The 20,595-nt window shown below is 42.7% G+C and overlaps 1 protein-coding gene across 5 annotated transcripts in view; it reads left to right on the plus strand.

Annotated features, from left to right (window-relative positions):
• The first annotated feature begins 177 nt into the window (after positions 1-177).
• Positions 178-20,595, plus strand: part of rfx3 (regulatory factor X, 3 (influences HLA class II expression)) — a 348,433-nt gene continuing 328,015 nt past the window's right edge. For all 5 annotated transcript variants that reach the window (XM_078214298.1, XM_078214299.1, XM_078214297.1 and 2 more), the window contains exon 1: positions 178-310. The gene's annotated coding sequence lies outside the window, so the exon portion shown is untranslated. The remainder of the gene's footprint in view (positions 311-20,595) is intronic.

Here is a 20,595-nt window from a genome sequence, read left to right on the forward strand (position 1 = left end):
CCCTCCTCTCTTTACCCCCCCTCCTCCCTCCTCTCTTTACCCCCCTCCTCCCTCCTCTCTTTACCCCCTCCTCCCTCCTCCCTCCTCTCTTTACCCTGGCCTGTTTACTCTGCTGCCTCTCGTCCCCCCTGTGTGTGTGAGAGCCGCGCAGCCGCACTGCTGTCTGGGCTCAGGCTCGCGGCCCGCTTCCTGCCATCAGGCGCGGTTTGAGCGGCGGCTTCAGTTATAGCAACTGTTGCCTTGTGAATAAAGCGCCGTAGTCCTGGCGACTGTTACCCACCAACAACTCCTCACAACAACAGCAACCGAGGTGAATATTATTAGTATTATTATATATCTGTAGTTCCTCTCAGCCCCAAACTGCTCTTGCAGCCTGTGGTACCGGCAGCTCCCTGTGCAGAGCCCTGGGCTCTCTTTCTTTTACCGTCTTTTTCCTCACATCCTAGAAATGGTGGATCTGAATAATAAGCTGTTAATATTTAAACTGTGCAGCGTGGACTGCTCTATCCCCCCACCTCTCTATCTCTTTGGGTTTGCACCGTATTTTCCCCCCCAAGGCTGCTGCTGTTAATTTAATTCTGGTTTTAATTTATATTTAATGGGGGAGGACGGAAAGAAAAAGATGATTTTTAAAAATCACTGATCTAAAGACATGTTTTATCTCACCTCTGGCTTGGCACGATTCAAGGCCTTGTGTGGATCTTGCCTGGTGCCTGTTTTTTTTTGTTTTGTTGTTTCCTTACATTATTAATTGTCCTGTTTTTTTTTGGTATTGTTTTGCAGGTTGTTGATAACGGTGTTTCTTTCCCCCTCTCTTTGTATTGTCTTTATTATATAACATTTGTATAGGTGTGTGTCTGTGCATGTGCATTGTGTGGATGTGTATGATCCCAACAGATTATAATGGATATAATGTGGAAACTGTGTCTTGATGAGAAGGTGTCAGATTTTGCAGCTGATGATTATTAATCCTCAGCCCTGTGTGTGTTTTGTTTTATAGAAGGTGAAGATGCTGATTGTTGTCTTTCTCCATCAACACCAGCCTCCCCCCCCCCCCCCCCCCCGTTGTACCTTTTATTTCTTATGGCTGGGTAAATTTTCCCCCCGATTGCTGACCTGATTGTGGTTTCACTTGCCTTATTTGAAAAGATGTTTTAACAAAGAGTTAATACTTCAAGTGTGTGCTATTCAGTGTTGGTGTGGTTGATCAGGTGTTTGCCCCCTGGCCTTGTGCAATATTTGATGGTGTTGGGATCTCCTCGGAGTGGCTTTATTTCTCCTCCCCCCCCCCCCCATCCTTTTAGTGGGTATGGATTTTGGAGACCAATCTCTTGAGTTTATTTTAATTAAAACAGGGCAAAATGGCGGTGAGTTAATAGAGAGCGATTTAATGGTGTGCTTAGTTAGTACATTGGTTTAAAATCACTGGATTTTTAAAAGAGCGTATGATTCGCCCACGTTTTAAAGCCAGCTATTCGTTCCCTTATGCGAAATGAAAAATGATTTTCTGTTATAATTTAACATCGGTATTTGATTTCTTGGTAGAAAATGATTAAGGTTTGAGATTTGGTTAAACTCTGGATGAAGACGGGTTTGATGCCGGCTTCTTCGGGGAAGGGGGTGGGATTGATTTTTGTTTTATGTGGCTTTTTGACAACAGATTGCTATCGATTGGTCTGCTACCTAGACGTCTCGAACAGAGAGCATTCGGTTTTATTTACGAGGGCGGTGGTGTTTAACTTTGACTTTTAATAGGTGATTTGTTTCTTTGTGCTTCAGGGGGCGGAGGAAAAGGTTTACGATGTCTTTAATATTCCAGAAGGTGTGGAAGTATTTAATTTTAAATGTAAGAACGTAAGGGGTTTATATTCGCATACATGCGGAATGTAATCAATGCAAGATCGAGTTATTTATTTTAACTTAAAAAAATTCAGTGAGTTGCATAGAAGCGTTATCAGCACTTTAACTTTTGCCAGTGTTGTCTTCTGTACGTGTTGTTTAAATGTTGTGGTTTGTGTTTTGAAAGTTTTCTGTTTAAAATATTTTAAACACACTTGCCAAGAGGAAATGTGTTATTTGTGGTGGATTCTATGATATTTATTTATGTTTTGATTTACTTACCACTATATTTATGTTGAATTCATGGATATATTCAGTTGAATGTTTAATTACTGTAGCTACCTTTGTTTGGGTTCAGGTGTTTAACAGGCTTTTTTGGGTTCACACAAGACATTGGTTGAAATACAAATGCATAATTGAATCATACTAAACTGTAAAAGCTCAATTGAGTGTGTGTGGGCAGAACTATACTTGGTGTTCATAAATACTGTTATTGTATGTACACCACTGTGGCCTTTCATTGAAGTCTCAAGTGAAATGACCCGTTTTTAGCCTGAATTATGTGGTTCCACAAAACAGAAGAAAAAACATCAATCACGTGTAAATGTGCAAAGTAAAGCAACGGTATTTGAAAACACATCCAAATATTATTATAGCTTTTATGTTATTGTTAAAGATAAGTGCAATTATGAAATTAAAGAATTAACTTGTATACATGAACATACGGTTTTTATTGAAGGATGAATTGAAAAATAATGTTTTAGTAATGTATACATTCTCAGTGTTGTGCTTGTGTTTGGCACAGCTTTTGCTGGTTCAACCTTTGCCCCACTGTTGCCAGCAGAATTAAAAGCTTTTTTTTAAAAAAAGGCAGGGGAGCAGATAGGTTACTCGTTATGGCTGAGTTTGGGAGAATTATGGATCTGGGCTTGCAAATGTGTCAACTATAGAAAGTGCTTTAACCTTGGCATATGTAAATTGTAACAAATTTTAAAAATATGAAGCATTCATTCATGCAACTTTTCTTTCCAAGTAAAATAAAACAAAGATTGTTTTAAAATAACGTACATGAGGAAGACATGCTTAATGTATTGTTGGGGAAACCTTTACTGTGGTAAATTGTGAACTGATAATGTATGCTACTGGGGAAGAAAAATCACTCTTGCTCCATTATGTTTATTAGATTCCTAAAGAAGAGAGACATGTTACCAAAGCTTTTTGTCTTGCATTCATCAAAGAAAGCCCAAGAATGCTAAATTTCAAATGATCACAATATTTATACAAAATTGCTATAAGTTGTTGCGGTCATTTGAAATTTAACATTCCTGGGTTTGTCCATGATGAGTGCAAGACAAAAAGCTTCAGCAACATGACTCTCAACAGCAAAATTCAAGTTCTGTACTACCATGCGACTGTTAGAATATTCTTAATTCATTTTCAAAAATTATTCATCTCCAATGGCAGACTTGTGCCAGTACTTCCCTCTTTGGTGTATAGACCAAAATGATCTACGCGGAGCTGATCTGTTTGGAAGACTGAATTCTACGATTGTATCGCTGGGTATTTTGCAGTTTTTAAGTGCAACAAAATGCAGTCACAATTATGCATTTTATTAAAATTTTATTAAGTTGATTGTGGACAAAAATTTTATTTGCTACTGAATTAGAAAACTCATGATGGGAGAAATTCTTGCAAGTTCACAAATGTACAGATGCTAACTGAGATCTTACTATTTTCTGATGTGTTATTTCTATACAGCATTTAAAATGTATTTCAAGCTGCTTAACATTCACTTGGGTATAGTGTGTTCAGGAGTAACATAGAGACTGTTAATCATTAGTATGCAGGCTTTGTCAAGTAAAGCTCTATTAAAATTAACAATATATAGGTTAAATTCAGTAGCTAACAAAAAAAAGGTCATATAGATTTATTGGGCAAATGAAAATACACTGAAGCCAGGAGAGGAAATTTGGATGAAGGTTAAAATTGTCAAAAATGTGAGTGCATCGGAATTCTGTTCCAAACTTTTGAATTCCATATTAACTTGAGTGCGTTAGGCTGCTTGCATGCAACCATCTCTGAAGAGGTGGGTTGCTTATTAGCAAATAGTAGTCATGCAATTCGCGCAATATTTGAACACACTCTTAAACTTAATACCACACCCACAGGTATTCTGGGCTTCCTGAAATGCACTAAAAGCAAGATGGGAACAAAATAGCAATTGAAGCTGATTTAAATCATAAAAATACAGTAATAACTACTCAGAACTCACAATTGCTTTCTTATTAGTGGATGGGTACTTTTGTTGTGAGTTCGCTCTGTACATTTTGGAGGTTTTTGAATGGGTGGAACTTTTTGTGAATTGGCTGGACCACAGATGAGCAGCATTGTGACTGGTAGTGACCTGCGTCTGGACAGCAGAAGGATGCAGCTTGCAGGAGGTACTACCCACAATTAAGGCCATACAGGCAAAAGCTGAATTTCCTTGACATGTCAGAACAGCAGTGTTTCAGGAGCCTTAGGCTGTCATATCACGTGGTGGCAGATCTGGACTTCCTAGAAATCATAGAAACCCTATAGTGCAGAAGGAGGCCATTCGGCCCATCGAGTCTGCACTGACCACAATCCCACCCAGGCCCTACCCCCACATATTTTACCCGCTAATCCCTCTAACCTATGCATCTCAGGACTCTAAGGGGCAATTTTTAAACTGGCCAATCAACCTAACCCGCACATCTTTGGACTGTGGGAGGAAACCGGAGCACCCGGAGGAAACCCACGCAGACACGAGGAGAATGTGCAAACTCCACACAGACAGTGACCCGAGCCAGGAATCGAACCCTGGAGCTGTGAAGCAGCAGTGCTAATCACTGTGCTACCGTGCCGCCCTATCTGCAACCTGTTAGATCTAGTATGTTAATAGTCGCTACCCTCCACCTTTTCTGCCTCTGGATTCTCCCAGGACTCTGACAGATATACATTGAGGATCTCCCATTTGGTGGTCCACAAAAGCAGAAATCAAGTGGATGCTGGGTTGTTTGCCAGGGCTGGCAGTTATGTGATTTTTCCCTTGTGATACCAGTTAGAATGATCAGGAGCTCAGTTTTGTGTCTCTGCTGGCTTCTTGCAGGTTTGGGCGTCGTGGGCTACCATGCATATATAAACATTATACACCATGTTCAAGTAGGAGAGCACGGGGTGGCACAATGGTTAGCACTGCTGCCTCACAGCGCCAGGGACCTAGGTTCAATTCTGGCCTCACTGTCTGTGGAGTTTGCACATTCTCCCCATGTCTGTGTGGGTTTCCTCTGGGTGCTTCGGTTTCCTCCCACACTCCAAAGATGTGCAGGTTAGGTTGATTGGCCATGCTGAATTGACCTTGGTGTCAGAGGAGTTAGCAGGGTAAATATGTGGGGTTACGGGAATAGAGCCTGGGTGGGATTGTGGTCGATGCAGACTCGATGGGCCAAATGGCCACCTTCTGCACTGTAGGAATTCTATGAGTGCTTGTTAATCATAGAGGCTTCCACTCCATCAATGTGAAGTTTCTGCTCAGCCACAAAAATATTTGCGTAGATGTGTGCTTTATAGTGAGGGAGCAAAAAATTTTATTCCCCTCAATATAATAATTACTGGTTTGACATGCATTTGAATTTCGTAGGCACATTTGGACATATTAAAAATTGTGGCAGTTGGTCGAAATTTGTAAGAGGCAAAAGCCAATAGCATTTCTGGATTACTGCCTTGTCAGAGACAGGATTCCAGTCAGAAAGTTCTTTTGTCTGGCTTTTGGATTTTGTTGTGTTAATTTTGGCCAAGTTTTGAAAATATGTTTTGGGGATCCTTTGTACTAAAGTGGCTTTTCTACTTTCTACTAATTAAACTGCTTCTCTCTACATAGTTACTACGGTGCTTCCTCATGTTGTGCTCGTTTAAGAATGGAATCCTACTTGTTCCATTGAAGTTACAGTCTGGAAACAGGCCATTAAGTCTGTGTTGATGCTTATCATCTGCATGGACAGTAGTCTTAATTCCATGTGCCCATATCCTGTCACAATATCTATTTATCTCCTTTCCATCATCCATTTGCCTGTTGTTCAACCTGCTGCTGAGGCTGTGACTGGCCACTGGTTATACTGGTTCTTCAGCTTTAACTTCTGTTCCTGCCCAATGACTTGCTCACTCCGGCCGAAGCACCCATCCTTACCCCTTCTGCGTCTTATGAAGATTTTCAATTTTGCTATCACCTTTCTGCTCTGCTGCCAATTCTATATATCTCCTGGATTCTTGTTCCCACAGAAATAGATCCATCGTTTTTTTTCCTCTGATGATCTACCCTCACAGCTTCTGAATTTCACTCACTTCACCTATCTCTGAACTCAGTTTACAGTCACAGATGCTCATGCTGACTCTATCCTCCCTGTGCCGACATAATTCCCCTATAGGACCTCTGCGTTTAACTCTGGCTCCCTTCCAGATTGGTTTCCAATTCACTTCCTGTTTGCTATCAAGTTTTAATGTATCCTAATAACTGCTGTATAATCAAGCTTATGTCGCTTGAGTTTTCCCGTGTTGATTTGCATACAAGTTGTAATTGCTGCTCTGGACCTGAGCTCATCGTCTCTATTTAAACTTTGTTTTTGCTACCCCTCCTAGCCCCCTCACTACTATTGTTGTATCTTCTTTCCTTCTCCTCTCTCAGGTACTCTGCGCTCCAAATCCCTATATCGAGCATCGATACTTCTCAATCTTCCTGCTTTCTTGCTGTTATCCCAGGCTTGAGTCCTTCTTCGATAAACCAACAGCTTCCCTCTTTATCTCTCTCGACATTCTCTGAAGGACTCATCTCCTTCCCATCTAACTCACCCCTTCTACCAAAATAAAAGTGAAATACTAAAGATGCTGGAAGACTGAAATAAAAACAGAAAATGCTGAAAATACTCTGCAGATCACGGAGCATCTGTGGAGAGAAATGACCTTTCATCAGAACACGAGAGATGATGACGCCTTCTCCCTAAATGCAGCCTCCCTATCCAACTATAAATTCCACCATTTGCCATGTCATGGTGTGGCACTTATCATGAAATCACAACTTGGCCTGACCTACTCCCTTGGCATGTTTTTCTCCTTTGAAAACCTCACTTGTTTGAGCTGAATTTAACATCCTTGTTCTCTACCGCCCAGACAATATGTTAAATATGTTCTCACTAAGATATCTTCACTGCTTTTCTCCCTGGAATGCAAAGTTATTTCTGGTTGCTTTTCTCTGCTCAAAACTGACTACTTAAATCCCTCTCCCCTGTCCTCACTACCCTCTGCTCCAGCATTACCTTTGGAGAGCTCACAAGCGTCTTTGTCATTAAACATGAGACAATCTGATCAGCTGCCTTCGCATCACTCCCTTCCATGGAACCACCGGGTTGAACTCTGGCATTTAATTTTGCTTCTCTCTTCCCTTATGCCTTCTGAGAAATCATTTAATCCATGAGGCATATCTCCTGTTCCCTTGTGCCTATCTCCACTAAACTGTTGACCACGCAACTTCCCTTCCTGGTCCCCATGTTAGTGATATTGTTGATGTTGTTTCTCTCCAGCTCCTGACCCTTTTCTTTAAATCTGCTGTTGTCATTTCCTCCTCAAAAAAAACAATTCTTAATCCCACCATCCTTGCAAAGTACTGTTGCTTCTCCAACCTCCCTTACCCCTTCAAAAGCCTTGAATATATTGTCGCTTCCCAAATCAGAGCTTGTTTTATTTATGGTACTGTTTATCTGAGCCACAGAAACGGCTCTTGTCACAGTTACAAATGACACCCTTTGTGACTGTGAGAAAGGTAAGCTATCCCTTCTTGGCCTTATTTACTTTTCTGCAGCCTTTGGCAGAGTTAACTACACCATCCTCCTCCAATAGCTCTCTCCTGTTGTTCTGCAGGATGGAACCGCTCTCACCTGGTTCCATTCTTATCTGATCATATCCAGGGTATTGCAGTGGCTTCTCTTCCCACCCTTAAACCATTGCCGCTGCTGTTCCCCTCAATCATCTATCCTTGACCCTCCCTCCTTTTTTAATCTATATAGCACCCCAATGACATCATCCAAAAGTATTCAGTTAGTTTTCATCTGTTTGCTGATGGCACCAAGTGCTACCTCACCATCACTTCTCTCTCACCACCTTTGCCCTTGACTCTTCCACTGTTGCTAACTTATCAGATCGTTTGTTCAGCTTTCAGTATTGGATGAGCAGAAATTTCCTCCAATTAAATATTGGGAAGACTGAAGCCATTGTCTTTGGACTCTGCAAAAATCTTCTTCCTCTAACTACTAACTCCAGCCTTCTCCCTGCAATTGTCTGAGCCCAAACCAGACTGTTCACATTCTCGGCGTCGTATTTGACCCCAAGGTGAGCTTGTGACCCCAAGGTGAGCTTGTGACTCCAGTCAATGCTTATAACACTGTAACATCATCTGACCTCGTTTCTGAAACCCTCTTTCATGGCTTTGTTATCTTTGGACTTGACTGTTCCACTGAAATCATGGCTAGCCTCCCACATTCTATCCTCTGTAAATCTGGAGTCATCCAAAGCTCTGTTGCCTGTATCATAACTGGCACCAAGTCCTATTCACCTCTCTGCTTGAGGACCTACAGTGGCTCACGGTCAAGCAATTACTTGATTTTAAAATTCTCATTGTTTCAGACCCTGCTCTTCTCTATCTCTGTAATCTCCGTGGCTTAATGAAAGGGAAATTGTGTCTGACTAATTTATTGGAGTTTTGAGGAAGCCTCACTCTGCCTGAGTGGATAGTCAGTTGAATTTTGACTTTCTGAAGGCGTTGAACAAGGCACCTCACAAAAGGTTAAGGCATAAGATATGTTGGAGGTAGTATATGGCATGGACAGAGAATTGGTTAATGGATAGGAAACAGCGAGTGGGGATAAGGGGTTCTTTTTCAGGTTGGTAACCTGTAACCAGTGGGATTCCATAGGAATCAATGCCAGCACTGCAACTGTTCACAATATACATTATTGACTTGGAGGAAGGAAGTGAATGTACTGTAGCCAAATTTGCAGACAACACAAAAATAGGTGGATACAAACAGTTTACGAAGAGGTACTGATTAAGTAAGTGGGCAACAAGTAGGCAAATGGAGTATAACGAGGGGAAATGTGAAGTTGTTCATTTTGGAAGGGAGAACAAAAGAAGAGTTTATTTAAATAGATAAAAACTGCAGAAAGCTGAAACACAATGGGACTTGGGGGTACTTGTGCACAAAACGCAGGGAGCTAGCACACAGGTACAGCAGGTAATCAGGAATGCTAATTCAATGTTCGCCCCTGTTTCAAGGGAGTTGGAGTATGAGAATTAGGAAGCCTTGCTGCAGCCGTACAAATTACTGGTGAGGCCATATCTGGAGCACTGAGAGCAGTTTAGATCCTCTTATGTGAGGAAAGATATTATTTTCATTGGAGGCAGTTCAAGAAGGTTCACGAGGATGATCCCTAGTATGGAGGGATTGTCTTGTGAGGAAATGTTAAACAGCTTGGGACCCTACTGATTGAAATTTAGAAGAATGAGAGGTCATCTCATTGAAACAGATAAGATTCTTAAGGGGCTTGACAGGGTAAATGCTGAGAGGATGTTTTCCATCATGGAGAGTCTAGGGCCAGAGGGCATAGTCTTAGAATAAAGGGGCAACAATTTAAGACTGAGATGGGGAGGAATTTCTTCTGAGGATTGAGAGTCTTTGGAACTTCTTGCCACAGAGAGCTATGGGTACAGAGTCCTTGTGCATATTTAAGGCTGAGATAGATTTTGATCAGTAAGGAAATTAAGGGTTATGGAGAAAGGGCAGGAAGGTCGACATGAAGAATGTTGGATTAGTGATGATCTTTTGAATGGTGGAGCAGGCTTGAGGGGCCAAATGGCCTACTCCTGGTGTGCGTGCGCGTGTGCGGGGCCCGGTCGTAACACGTTGGATCGTACCCTTTCCGTTTATGCTATACTGTCCACTGTTCCATTTGGCTTCCTCGTTTGTCGTATGCACTTGAGGTACTGCCTTTAATCTCCTCTTGTAAATGTAAACTCCAACATCCCTCTGTTCTTTCATAATAGCAGCTTTTTCCCATTCAAAATACTCGCCTTACTTAAAATCAATATGTGCTACCTTGCCTTTACTGAAATTGAATTCCTTCTGCTATCCTTTTGCCAGCTACACCATCTTGATAGCCGCTTCTTGGAGTTTCTTTTAATCTTCAGAATTATTCACTTTGCTAACTATTTTAGTATTCTCTGCAAATTTTCATGCCATTCCCTATAGACTCACCCAAATCACTGATAATGCCAACATCCTGGACTTACCATTGACCAGAAACTGAACCGTTCCACCCATGCTTAGTGTGACTACGGAAAGAGACCTGGAAATTCTGCGGTGAGTAACTCATTGTCTAAGTGGCAGAAGCCTGTCTTCAAGGCACAAGTTGATGTGTTGGAATATTCTGCGCTTGCGTGGATGAGTCCAACCCCAACGTTAATCAAGAAGGTCAACACCATCCAGGACAAAGCAGCCCACTTGATCACCATCCCATCCACCAGCTTCAGCATCCACTCCCTCCACCACCACTGCACAGTGGCAGCAGTGTGTACCATCTACAAGATACAGTGGAGCCCCATTGTAACGCGCCCCGATTTAGCGCGAAATCGGATATGACGCGATGGACCCTTTTTTTTACTATTTCCGGTTTAGTGATTTAGCGCGACCCCGATAACATTCGCGATGACATTTTGTGGACCCCGATCGTCGCATTACAATGGGCCTCCACTGTACATTGCAGCAACTCGTAAAGCCTTCTTCAACAGTACTTTTCCAAACCTACAAGCTCTACCATCTAGAACAACCAGAGCAGCAGATGAAAGAAATACCACCACCTGCAAACTCACACTTTATCCTAACTTGGAATTACATCTTTGTTCCTTCATTACCGCTGTCAAATCCTGGTACTCCTTTCTTATCAGCACTATGGGTGTACCTGCACCACATGGACTACAGTGGTTCAAGAAGACAGCTCATCACCACCATCTTGAGGACAATTAGGAATGGGCAGCAAATGCTGACATTGCCAGTAGCATTCATTTCTCATGAAAGAATGAAAAATACATGGCAAACAGAAGTTTACCAAAAATGCATCACTACTTTGATTTGATTTATTATTGTCACATGTATTAGTATACAGTGAAAAGTATTGTTTCTTGTACGCTGTACAGATGAAGCATACCGTTCATAGAGAAGGAAACGAGAGAGTACCAAATGTAGTGTTACAGTCATAACTAGGGTGTGGAGAAAGATCAACTTAATATAAGATAGGTCCATTCAAACTCTGATGGCAGCAGGGAAGAAGCTGTTCTTGAGTTGGTTGGTACGTGACCTCAGACTTTTGTATCTTTTTCCTGATGGAAGAAGGTGGAAGAGAGAATGTCCGGGGTGCGTGGGGTCCTTAATTATGCTGGTTGCTTTGCCGAGGCAGTGGGAAGTGTAGACAGAATCAGTGAATGGGAGACTGATTTATGTGATGGATTGGGCTACATATGCTGGGATGTGGCTACCTATTTCCAACCATTGGTGCTGGATAATTTATTTCAAGAATAACCTTTTTTAAAACTTGGGAGCATCGAAATGCATATGATTAGGCATCTATATAGAAAGTAATCTGCATTTGGTTGGTAATGTGAAATTCTGTGCTGTACTGCTGCAAATTTCACACATCCAGAGATATTGCCTTGAAATATTAGATATTTTAATGTTAGAACACACACTTCAATTATAATTGTACCTAACCCAATGGCTAAAAATATGACAAAGTATAATTTGAGAAAGATAACTGATGCACATGGTGTTATTTTCAATTGACGCTTTGACTAAAGTAAATGAAAACTTATTTTGGCTGGCAATATTACCATAATGTTTAAAGGATAAATAAACATATATATACATATATATGTATTAAATTGAGTAATAGTGATCTTAACCTTCTTTACAATGTAAAAGACATAATTTTGATCAAATATATTTTTGTGCTGTACCTTTTGTTTCAAGTGCGGAAAGTTGTGTTTCACGTCAATGTAAATGCAGGATGCGATCACTCCTCCCTGCGTCACTGGCAGGGCATGTTTCCTGCCATTCAACATTAGGAACCTTGTTGTAAGAAATTAGCATCTCATTATCGGGTCCAGATGCAGGAATCATAACCCCATGTCAAATACTGCGCTCACAGTGGTGTGATGTCAGAATGGAGTGTTGTATGACTGGTCTCAAGACTGGCATCTGGCAAGCAGTATTCCGAAGTGAGTGCAGCATTCATGGAGTGGCGCCATGTGTTTGCAACAGGGTTCAAGGCAAGAGGTGAGTGGAGGCAGGGTGAACTTGGGTGCAGAATGTTTCCTGGGTCTGGCAGCCATGACTTCCAGGTGAACTCCTTGTGCTGGCTATTTGCAGAGGCAGCCTTCAAATATGGCACCCGGATCATTGATGCGTTGAGGTGATGGTGGGGCGGGTGATTCAGAGGCCACTTGCCAGCAATGCGGTGTGGAACCCATGCCTGCCATTTTTTTCAACTAAGTGCTGCAGAGTACAACAGAAAAGGCCACCATTCCTGACAGCAGGTTCAACACCTCTTTTCCCTCTGGTTGGCATCCAAGACTAACTCTGTAGGGCGATTTTATCATCACGTTGTGCTCGACGCGGTCATAAAGTGGGGCACAAAGCAATTAGTGTGATTGGTGCGAGTTTACGAGCGCCGAATTTCCAGCGCGGTCAGCCTCTCGCCAGAGAGGAATAGACATGCTCGCCATGAGCTCCCTGGCACTCATCCGTCCGGGCTCACCTGTCTTTATGACGCTGTGAAAGGTTCTCACCAGCGAGGAATAGACATGCTCCCCATGAATGGGAGGTAGTCGACGGCCTCACTGGTGGAACTGGAGGCTATTGAGGCACCCGGAGAGGCCAAGGACAAGGAGGAAGTGCCCCAGTGCCCCACTGGGCACCTGAGTAATGCCTACTCGGCAGTGCCAGGGGGTGGGGCTAATGATGGGGGGGCCTGCTGCCGCTCTGCAACGATCAGTGGGGGGAGGGAGGGAGAGGGGTCTGCTGCCACAATGCAGCGATTGGTGGGGCCGAGATCAGTGGGGGAGGGGAGGGGGTCCGCGATTGGTCTGGGCGGCGGGTGTGTCGACGGGGGCTGTATCTCAGGCCACGGGCCCCCGTGATTGCAGGGGGGCGTGGGAGAGCTGCTTCAAGCTGCCTGCACTAGCAGGGGCCTGGACAGCTCTTTCTTTGTCTGTCAAACCCCTGCACGTGCGTATACTTCCCTTTGCAGGCTTTCAGGTACATTAAGCCCCGCCCACAGGCTTCTGCAGCGAGCAATAGGCTTGCTCAGAATCTTGCAAGCAGAATGCATATGGAGGGACGGGATCTAAAAACACGCGCAAAAGACAGATCTGAAACTCTCCCAGTTTCAAGTCCGCCCAGCACTTCGACAAAAAATGGTAAAATACCACCCTCTTGTCTCTATATATGGAATATGTCCTTGAATAAAAGATAATGTTACGATCCGAGTTGATGGAACAGTTCGGAAAAATCCGAGAATGGAACCCTGTCTCAAAAGACAGTAACTTTTCTTTTTTTTGGTCAAATGTGGAGGAACAGAGTCACAGGACCGCTAATTAGTTTTAACAACGAGGAAAAAAATATTAAACATGAAAAAATTAGATTGTAATACAATACTCCTTTATTCCTCCCTGAACAAATACACACAGGGTTTAAGATTAACATGGATGACAAAGTACATTTGAAGCTACAGTGGTCTCATTAGCAAACAAAGTCCTTTTTAAAGCACACAAATTGACTCTGGTCCTATACGCACACACCATTCTGAAGTGACTGTCTGTAGATTTCACCTCAAAATCCCCCCAAATGATTGTCACACAAGATTTTCCAAACGCCACTCCCAAACACACTTTAAAACCTTCTCTTGTAATAAAGCTTTCTAATAGCAGGTTGCATTCTGAACGACACTCCATGTTTTCCAAAGGATTCGTTTGAACAGAGCTTCCACCCCACTTCTACCAACAAATCCATTCCAGGTTTTCCACCAACGCATTTTAGGATTTGTTTGCCTTTACTGACTTCCACTGTTAACAAATTCTGATATCCAGCTAATGCTTCCCAACCACTTTAAAATTTGTTTCACAGTAGTAAGACATTCCAAACTTTGGGATTACTTTAGAATCATATAATCCTTACACTGCAGAAGGAGGTTATTTGACCCATTTACCCATATTCACAAAAGAGAGGGACATGTTGACTGGTAGTGTCTCAGAGAGATGTGTTGACTCGTTAGAAAAAATCTCAATTACAAGGGAAGAAGTGTTAGGTTTTTTAGGAAACATTAAGACAGACAAATCCCCAGGGCCAGATGGCATCTATCCTAGACTCCTCAGGGAGGCGAGAGATGCAATTGCTGGGCCTCGAACAGAAATCTTTGTCTCTTCACTGGACACAGGTGAGGTCCCAGAGGATTGGAGGATAGCAAATGTGATTCCGTTATTTAAGAAGGGTAGCAAGGATAACCCGGGTAATTATAGGCCGGTGAGGTGGACGTCCGTGGTAGGGAAGTTGTTAGAGAAGATTCTTAGAGATAGGATATATGCGCATTTAGAACTGAATAATCTCATTAGTGATAGACAGCATGGCTTTGTACGAGGGAGGTCATGCCTCACAAATTTGGTTGAGTTTTTTGAGAAGGTGACAAAAACGATTGACGAGGGAAGGGCCGTGGATGTCGTCTATATGGATTTAAGTAAAGCGTTTGACAAGGTCCCTCATGGCAGGCTGGTGCAAAAGGTTCAATCTCACAGGATAAAAGGTGAGCTAGCTGGATGGGTGGAGAACTGGCTTAGCCATAGAAGACAGAGGGTAGCAGTGGAGGGGTCTTTTTCCGGTTGGAGGTCTGTGACTAGTGGAGTTCCGCAGGGCTCTGTACTGGGACCTCTGCTGTTTGTGATATATGTAAATGATTTGGAGGAAGATGTAACTGGTGTGATCAATAAGTTTGCGGACGACACGAAGATTGCTGGAGTTGCAGATAGTGATGAACATTGTCCGAGAATACAGCAGGATATAGGCTGGAACATTGGGCGGAGAAATGACAGATGGAATTTAATCCAGATAAATGCGAAGTGATGCATTTCGGTAGATCTAATGTAAGGGGGAGCTATACAATAAATGGCAGAACCATCAGGAGTATAGACACACAGAGGGACATGGGTGTACAAGTCCACAGATCCTTAAAGGTGGCAGCACAGGTGGAGAGGGTGGTGAAGGCGGCATATGGCATGCTTGCCTTTATTGGATGGGGCATAGAATATAAAAGTTGGCATATGATGTTGCAGCTGTACAGAACGATGGTTAGGCCACATTTGGAATACTCCATCCAGTTCTGGTCGCCACACTACCAGAAGGACGCGGAGGCTTTGGAGAGAGTACAGAGAAGGTTTACCAGGATGCTGCCTGGTATGGAGGGTCTTAGCTATGAGGAGAGATTGGGTAAACTGGGGTTGTTCTCCCTGGAAAGACGGAGGATGAGGGGCGACCTAATAGAGGTGTATAAAATTATGAAGGGCATAGATAGAGTGAACAGTGGGAAGCTTTTTCCCAAGTCGGAGGTGACGAACACAAGGGGCGATGGGTTCAAGGTGAGGGGGGCAAGGTTCAACACCGATGTCAGAGGGACGTAATTTACACAGAGGGTGGCGGGGGCCTGGAATGCACTGCCAAGCAAGGTGATTGAGGCGGACACGCTGGGATCGTTTAAGACTTATCTAGATAGCCACATGAATAGAGGGATACAAACAAATGGTCTAGTGGGCACATGAGCGGCGCAGGCTTGGAGGGCCGAAGGGCCTGTTCCTGTGCTGTATTGTTCTTTGTTCTTTGAGTCTCTGCTGGCTCTCTGACAGAGCATCTTACCCAGGCTCTATTCCTGTAATTCTGCATATTTACCCCGCCAATCCCCCATAACTTCAAATCTTGGGACACTCAGGGCAATTTAACAAGTTTGTATGTTTCACTGAGATCACTTTTTCTTCTTCGTATCTCTGCAGAATTCAAATAATTTCCTCAATCTGTCCTCATCAGACAATCTGACCATCCCAGGGTGGTGAATCTGATGGTCTGATGAATCTCCGTTGCAAGTATATCCTTCGTAAGATAAAGAGACCAAAACTGTAGACAGTGAAAGAAACCTTTCTCTTGTTTTCCCACCAACCGAATCCTTCTCTTTTTGTTCAGGATTCCCTTGAGCAGTATCCTGTTCTATTTCCAGGATTCGAGAACCAACTGTCATTACTTCCTCTGGAGCTTGCTTTATTGCACTTCACTCCATGTTATGGGTTTTCTTTTAGCAGAACCCTCTCCGGCTGTATATCTACAACTACCTAGCTTTCAGTTAAACTGAGAACAAAGGAAAAGCTTACAAGAACCTCTGGTTGCTAAACAACTATATTTATTCTTCATGCCATGGGTCTCTCCAAGCACAATAGTGTCACAAACTTAACCAACCCCCACATATGCAAATACCTTTGTCCAGCATGAATCTTGCTCCAGATTTCTTCCAGGCACAGAAGCATTAAATTAATCCTATCTAAAACTATGGGTGGGATTTTACCAAAAAAATTCTTAGTGTTAAATTCAAGGGAAAACTGGAGTAATTCATGCTGGTGTTTTCAGTGGGAGTTTGCACTAGAATCTTCCACACTCTGTGCAGTGCAGAGGCCACCAGCACGAATTTCATTAGATTTCAGTGGACTGAAACCAGCAGGCCTCTGCGCATATGCAGTGGTCCCAAACTGTCAGCCTCCCTTTTGTTGGCCAGCTTGATCGTGACCCCCCCGCCCGGCCCACCCCGATTGCTGATGTCCCTCCTGCCCCCATCGATCCCAATGACAGAGTGGCAGCAGGACCACTCCCCCCCCCCTCCATGGCAGTGTCCTATGCGCAGTGGGAGTGGCAGGGGGCACAGGCTGGCACTGCCAGGGTGCCCATGCCCAGGTAGCATCAACCCCTCCATCACTCCAGCAGTGTCAGGCTGCCAGCCGCTTAAAAGTGGGGAGCTACTCTAAATCCTGCTGGAAGGAAACACTGTGGTGGGGTGGGAGAGTCTAGCGGGCCCATAGAATTCAGTCCCAGGCCTGCTAATAGCGTTTAAATGATATTTAAAATATCATTTAAATGCTAGCTCTGCCTCCCCGCCGATTTCCAGCGCAGAGCAGATGCAGCCGGAAATCCGGTTCTGGGAGACACTAGCGGGGCGTGAACGCTCGCGGGAACCCCGCGCGTTGCCTCCCACCTGATTCTCCCAGCCCACTGTGCTAAAAAATTAGTGCAGTGGGATGGGAGGTTCGCCCCCGATATCTTAATGTTAATGTTCACCCATGCAAATATAAAACCCTTAAAACTACCTTTGGTTTCCTAACAGACTCAAAATGGAAGGAAATGAAGATTAAACCGGAAAGGTATTGCTAAGATGTATTTATGCCATTTTCCAGAATGTTGACAATATTTACATAGGGGGAACTTCACACTTTCTAGCACAATTAAGAGCAGTTTCAGTAAGATGCTGATTGGTCGCTTGTTTATGTAAACAAATCTTACATAATATGTTTTTGTGTAAACCATGCATTTGTATAATCTTCTGGTCTTTGGATTGCTTTCCACTAGATTATTTAAGTTTTGTATCATAGTTCGTTTTCCTGATTGAACCAACCCAAATGAAAATTTCTTCTGAGATGCATTGGGCAGAAAATTTCATCTTTCTGTGGTTAATGATCAAGTAATAAACTAAAGTGCGTCATTAATATAGAACTGTCTGCTGCTTTCCAGACATTCTTTAGAAATAGTAGCAAATTATAGACATATAAATACTTTCTGCGGAGGAACTGATTCTCACCTTAGTTGAGAATGGATGCTTACTTGGATAAATGTAGTCTTAGAATTAAAAAACCAGGCAATGTAAAATCTTGATATTTCGTAAGCTTCATTTACACTTGCACAACATCACGCACATCGCTTCTGTATAAGCTCCACTATCATTGAAACCCTTATGCATGATTTTGTCACCTGCTGGATTTGACTACTGTATTTCAGTTCCCTCATTTCTGACTTCCTGCCAACTCCAAATTGTCCTTAAAATGCTCAAAACCTGTTTGCACAGTTGCTTTTGATGCACTCTTCTATTTGTGATAGTTCTATGAAAATGCACTACTCTCAAACTAGATAGATGAAATTTCAGTTTAACCATGACTAAAGGTGGAACTTCCAACTTCCATTTCATTGTCTATTAATACTGCACTGTACCATCAGTATGGGGTTAAATTCAGTATTGTGTGCAAATTCAATTTTCATTGGGCTTTGTCTTTCAACTTTGTGATCTGAACATTGTGGCCTCAGTCATAGTCACTGCAGTAGCATAGTGGTAGCTTTTTTAATACTTTGAAATTTCCCCAACACTTATGCTGATTTTATATTCTATTTTCTTCACTTCAGTCATGAAAGCTTTTTGGTGGAAATTAGATTTCTTCAAATATTGGGTTCTTCCCATATTACCCCAATTTAACATTCTGATTTGAATTTCATGCTCCTTTGAAAAGAAAATGTAAAACTTGAGCAGTCCATGGGCTTCATTAGAAGCCAGCATTTCAGGCTTTGTTTCACCCATGGTGTTTGTATTATGGTACATTTTTTATGACACTCTCTGCTATCATAAGGATGAAGAATAATTAGGAAATCCTGTATTGCATTTTGTTGTTTTTGCTCTCTCTCCCCTTAGCCAGATGTCCTTTTAATTGTAAAGTCAATACAGTTTAACCAATAACACACGTTTTCTTTAGCCACAAGTATTGGCATAAGGAAAAAGGAAAGACTTGCATTAACATAGCACCTTTCATAGGAATGTCCTAAATTGCTTTTCAGCTAGTTAAGCACTTTTGAAGTATAGCCTATACTGTAATGTCAGAATCCCAGGAGCCAACTTGTGCAGAGCAAATGCCTACAAAAAGCAATGTTATTATAACCAGATCGAATTTTGGTCAGAACACATGGGAGGAGAAATACCCTTTTCCATGTGGAGTACCACTGAACCTTTTATATCCACCTCCGAGAGTAGATAGTCTTGGGTTAACATCTGTCTGAAAGTTGGCATCTCTGACAGTGTAGCACCGGAGTGTCAGCAGTGGTAACTTGAGAGTGGATGTATGAATGACAGCTTATTTGCAGATTAGGAGAACCAAAAGAGGACTATATTGGTACAGAAAGTCAGGAAAAGTCATGATAGCAGTGTGGGGAGGGGAGAGATTGCACTCCAAACAGTTTTCTTTTTTTTGTCCTGCCCAAGAGAAATTTTAGAGTTTGCCAAGATTGCTTGGAGTCCTGGATGAGACAGTTGTTTTATGACTTGAATGAATTGAGACTTAGATTTAGTGAAAGTAAACTCAAATGTGTCCCTACCAGTGTTTTAATGTGATTGGAGCCTAATAACATTAATTGGGTTTGTATAACCTGAGACAAAATTTCATCAACTAGTTGGATCAAGTTTCTCAAGACTGATTAAAGCAAGATCCCTTATTTCTTCATCTTCCATATACAAAGAGAAATATTGGGGTTTTACCATGGAAGCATTAATCATAATACATGAAGAAAGTTGAAGATGATTTATTATAATTAAAATTATAGCTGGTCTTTTGAATAGAGTTCTTGATCTCTAAGAGTGCTTACCTTTGTAACATTGTCTGACTTGGCTAACTGCTGAAATCGTCATCCATGCGTTTTTTTATTTCAAGACTTGACAATTCCTACACACTTGTGGCTGGCCTGCCACCTTCTGCTTTCTGTAAGCTTGAGGTCATCCATAATTCTGCTACCTGTGTCCTAATTCGCAATAAGATCTGTTCACCTGTCACAGCTGTGCTTTCTGATTTATATTGGCTTCGGGTTCATCGAATCATAGAAACCCTACACTACAGAAAGAGGCCATTCGGCCCATCGAGTCTGCACCGACCACAATCCCACCCAGGCCCTACCCTCATATCCCTACATATTTGCCCACTAATCCCTCTAACCTACACATCCCAGGACACTAAGGGGCAATTTTAGCATGGCCAATCAACCTAACCCGCTCATCTTCGGACTGTGGGAGGAAACCGGAGCACCCGGAGGAAACCCACGCAGGCACGAGGAGAATGTGCAAACTCCACACAGACAGTGACCCAAGCCGGGAATCGAACCCAGGTCCCTGGCGCTGTGAAGCAGCAGTGCTAACCACTGTGCTCCTGTGCCGCCCAGGGTTACGCAAACCTTCAATTTTAAAATTCTCATCTTTGTTTTTAAATCTCCCCCTTTCCTTGATCCTTCTTATCTCTGCAATGTCCTCCAGCCCCACAACTCTGAATATTTGCACTCCTCCAATTCTGCCATCTTGAGTATCTCCAGTTTTAATTGCTCCACTATTGGTAGCTGTTCCTTTAGCTGCCAAGGCCCATAGCTGTGGCATCCCTGCCTTAAAACCACCATGCCTCTTTACCTTGCTTTCTTCCTTTAAGATGCTCCTTTATACCAGTCTCTGGCCATCAGCCCTAATATTTCCATATGTTGCTTGATAAGTTTTGTTTTATTACACTCCCGTGAAACCGCTTTTGATAAAGTAGCTATGTACA

This window comes from Mustelus asterias, chromosome 6 (assembly GCF_964213995.1).
Source record: "Mustelus asterias chromosome 6, sMusAst1.hap1.1, whole genome shotgun sequence".
In the NCBI taxonomy this organism is placed as follows: domain Eukaryota; kingdom Metazoa; phylum Chordata; class Chondrichthyes; order Carcharhiniformes; family Triakidae; genus Mustelus; species Mustelus asterias.